At 46.4% G+C, this 4,144-nt stretch overlaps 1 non-coding gene across 1 annotated transcript; it reads right to left on the reverse strand.

The window, feature by feature from the left end:
• Window positions 1-3,850: 3,850 nt before the first annotated feature.
• On the reverse strand, window positions 3,851-3,924 carry TRNAP-CGG (transfer RNA proline (anticodon CGG)). The gene has a single exon. It is a non-coding gene; the product is annotated as a tRNA-Pro (tRNA).
• Between the last annotated feature and the right edge of the window lie 220 nt (window positions 3,925-4,144).

The following is a 4,144-nucleotide window of genomic DNA, read 5'->3' on the forward strand; positions in this document are numbered from 1 at the left end:
TGCGTCGAAATGCGAGAGAGCATAGCCTGCCTGACAGACTTCAATACTGACCTTACTGTTTCGCTTCTTGTGCATGCTGTGCTTTAACTTGTGTTTCGTGTTGTTTTTTAAAGCGGGAGGTGATGTTGAATCCCGAGCAACGTTTCGGTTTCGCTTTCCATACAGCAGTATTATCATCATCAGCACTTTCTCTCTCTCTTCTCTCGAGCTCACACGCTCACACTTTTCAGCTAATGCTGTCACGTTGCGGTGGCTTTGATTGAGGGCAGCAGTTTGTATTGGTCGCGTCTTGTGAGATAGGTGGGGTTACCTTCAAAGGAAGAGCAGAGGCCGAGGGCTTGCCACACTTCTCTGCAGCAGCTGCGTATGAATTTCCAATTTTCTTGTCTTGTTGAGTTTGTTGAACTTGGTCTTGCATGGAGTTGTAAGAAAAAAATTCAGGATTAGGTGGCGGTTCTCGACGTTTGGTGTAATTTCCTTGTACCTGTTGCACTGTACGTGCAAGCGTAGCCGATTTTATTTTGAGACAACCTCCGTATGATGCGGAGTGTGGGCCATCGCAGTTCGAGCATTTCGGCTGCGCTCTCGACGTACAATCCTTGTGTGAGTGAGGGCCGACGCACACTTTGCAGTGAAGGGAGCCGGTGCAATGTCTTGACATGTGTGCATGTCCATGTCTCTGGTACTTGAAACATTGCGTTGCAGGAACAGAGTATTCAGTTACAAAGTAGCTGCAGAAGCCCAGTGTAACCCGTTTAGGTAGCGGAGAATATGTGATGAATGTTAAGATAACAGCGCGGCGACGTATTACTTTAATATTATCACCGTCTTCTCGAATGTAAGCAGCAAGCCTCCTTGCTGAAACAACGCCTTGCTCACGGACGTACTCACGAGTGCTTCCGATTTCTCGGCCGAGCACCTGAGCCCGATCGGCTCTAATTATTTTTCTATAACATCGAGTGCTCGCTGGAGTCTGTGCATTTTGGACATCAGTGCCCTTGCACATCCACAATGTCAGGCCATCTGTGTATAATATTTTGTTTAGCCCAGGAATTTCGTTCATTTGTGCGGGAAGCCTAAGCATGGCGATATTAAACAACGTCCGAAACAACACCAATCATTGCGGTGCGGCCAAGATGCCCAGTCGTATACCGAGATTCTTGCCTGGCCTCCGATTAGGACTTGTCGGGATCTAAAAGATGCATAAATACTTTCACTTGAAGTAAGGGGAATTAAAAGGCATGGAGGGAATACTCGCTTCCTTTGCTGTGGGTGTTATGAAAGGAAAATATGCGTAAAGGTCTCGCGTACAGACGCTCATTTCATTGTTCACATCATATCATGGCTGTATTAGCAAATTGTATCGAGAAAAAGTATGGTTGGTTAATGTTAATCTCATGTTTCCCCTCTAGTAAGAGGCATACTTTGAGGTTTAAGATATTGCGAGCAATTGGGCATGTTCTATCAGCAGCGCGCACACAATCAACAAAAAAGACAATATAGGACAGAGAGCTCTGTCTTATCTCATTCTCTTTTTCTCTGATTGTGTGCGCGCTGCTGATACAAATAGATCATAACCAATTAGCCCAACTGTTGCTGTTATTTGGGCATGTGGCGTGCAATAAAAGTGAGACTAGCATACGCTCCTACTTACATTAGAACTTCTATTGTACCTGGTGATTATTTCATATTGAATTCCGCAAGGACAGCCTTGAAACATAGCTCTGTTAAGATGGCTTATTTTTATTGCGAAAGGAGTAATACTTTCACTTTCAAGCCTTTGCAGTGCGACGGCGGTGCACATGAAATGACTTTTCGCGTGGCCTCTGTGTGACGTCACGCCTCAAAGCTGGGCGACCAACTCGCGCCGTCAGGGAGAGACGGCGGTACGCATGAACGGCGGCCTAAATCCCGCTCTCTCCGCCAGGAGCACCACAGGTGTTATGACGTTAGGCCTCAAAGCTGGGCGACCAACGGGCGCCGTCCGTGAGAGACGGCGATGCGCATGAACGGCGGCCTAACTCCCGCTCTCTCCCCCAGGAGCGCCACAGGTGTTATGACGTCACGCCTCAAAGCTGGGCGACCAACTCGCGCCGTCCGTGAGAGACGGCGGTGCGCATGAACGGCGGCCTAACTCCCGCTCTCTCCGCCAGGAGCGCCACAGGTGTTGTGACGTTATACAGCTGTATGACAGTAGCATTAATAATGGCGGTGCATTTAGTTGATAATAATGATGAGAGCAAACGTAATGCACCGTATGCAGCACCAAAACTCCAGCTTTCGAATTTCTGCAGTGTAGATTCCACAGTGCTCTCAATTTTTATCACCTCGACAAAGAACCGAGCGGACTTTTTTCAATAATTCCGCACAAGAAAAGTCTAGTGGTGAGACATCATAAAAGAAGGTGCCCACGAAACACATGGAGGATGCACGCTGCATTTTACATCGAACGCCACAGATTTCGTATAGTGCGGTCATGAACCTTTTTTCTAGCCTAATAAGGACTACGCATAGAATTCGCTCATGGCGCTTATCTCCCTGAAATGCTTACACATTATTAGCAGTATAAATAGTAAAAAATAAAAACGAACTCTCATTTGTGCTTTTGTCTTTTTGTTTTTCAATGTATAGGAGCATGTCATGGCCATCCACTTCACTGTAAGTATCACTATCATCAGCGGTCTAAATGCTTGCTCTTCTGAACCGGCACTCGAGCATAAGTAGAATTAACCCTTTCAGTGCCAGCTGTGCACACTGACATGGCCGACCTGGTTAAATTACCAACTAGGCCAGATTCTTTAAGATTGGATGGTGAGATCAGAATATAACTCCTGGAATTTTACACTCCAAGTCAGACATGTTTCTTGGCCTCATATAAACATTCTTACGGTTTGGTTAAAACAGGTTTTTTTTTTTTGCTGTGTTAATAGGTCTTTCAAGAAGTGTGCTAGTTTACGGCTGCACGCGTGAGAATCGGAGAGATGTGGGAAAGGTAAGAGGATAGCAATTAAGCGAGCTGTAAAAACGAATATACTTGAATGAGGATCTTAAAGGGACACGCAGACGCGATACCTTGACTCTGTCACGCCATAAACCGAAAAGGAAGAATCTTACGTGTCCCTTAAAGTGCTAACTAGTTGTGTTCATTAGATAACAGCTATTACGTGCCCAGTTTGGGCTTGAGAAACACCAGTGTTGGCGCCAATATTGGTAATGGCGTAGGAGACGCCTTCAGCGTAATCAATGGGCTGATATAGAGGGACCCAGGGGCTTAAAGTACCACATTTTGCGCTGACCAAGTTAGGGCATAATATTTCTCCACGCTTCCTGCACATTGCTATGGTCATGCGGAAAACTGACGTCTGGAACAGAGTAAGCGCATTACACAGTTATGTCCCATACCAAAGTGCGAAGTTTGAGTGAGCAGGCGTACCATCTCGACAGCTGATGGGGAGTCGCGACCTAGGCAGCACAAACCATCGAGCCAGTATTGGAAGTGTGTTCGCCACGTCGTGTCCTACATTGGATCAGTACATTGCCAATACAGTTCCAATATTGGGCTGATGATTTATGCTGCCTGGAGGCATGGGAATCTAGGATGGTTGCAACGAGAGTCGGGCATGCATCCCCTATGCCAGGGTGCGACGTTTGGACGGCTTGGTTAAAAGGGAGCTCTATCTATGTAGAGTATATCTCTTATGTTGGTCAAATATTTAGGGGAATCCCCCCCAAGGTGGAGTCGATTTGTAATAAGGGAGTAATTACTCATTGCATCCACCCAAGCGCAGCCATACGGCTACAAAGGAAAGCTATACAGCTTTCTCAGAAATTCTTAGTTAAAGAAAAATTCGTCCTGATCCGGGAATCGAACCCGGCACCACCGCATTTCCGGGGCAGTCGCTCTACCGACTGAGCTAACCAGGACGGTCAGCGGATCAGATGGTAGGGCGAGAGCGAATTGATCTATAACTGGAAGTGGGAATAGTGTTGGTCAAATATTTAGGGGGATCCCCCAAGGTGGAGTCGATTTGTAATAAGGGAGTAATTACTCATTGCATCCATCCAAGCGCAGCCATACGGCTACAAAGGAAAGCTATAAAGCTTTCTCGGAAACTTCGTAAAAGAAAGTTAAAGAGAAATTCGT

This window comes from Amblyomma maculatum, chromosome 11, assembly GCF_055883805.1.
Source record: "Amblyomma maculatum isolate TAMU_Amacu chromosome 11, ASM5588380v1, whole genome shotgun sequence".
In the NCBI taxonomy this organism is placed as follows: domain Eukaryota; kingdom Metazoa; phylum Arthropoda; class Arachnida; order Ixodida; family Ixodidae; genus Amblyomma; species Amblyomma maculatum.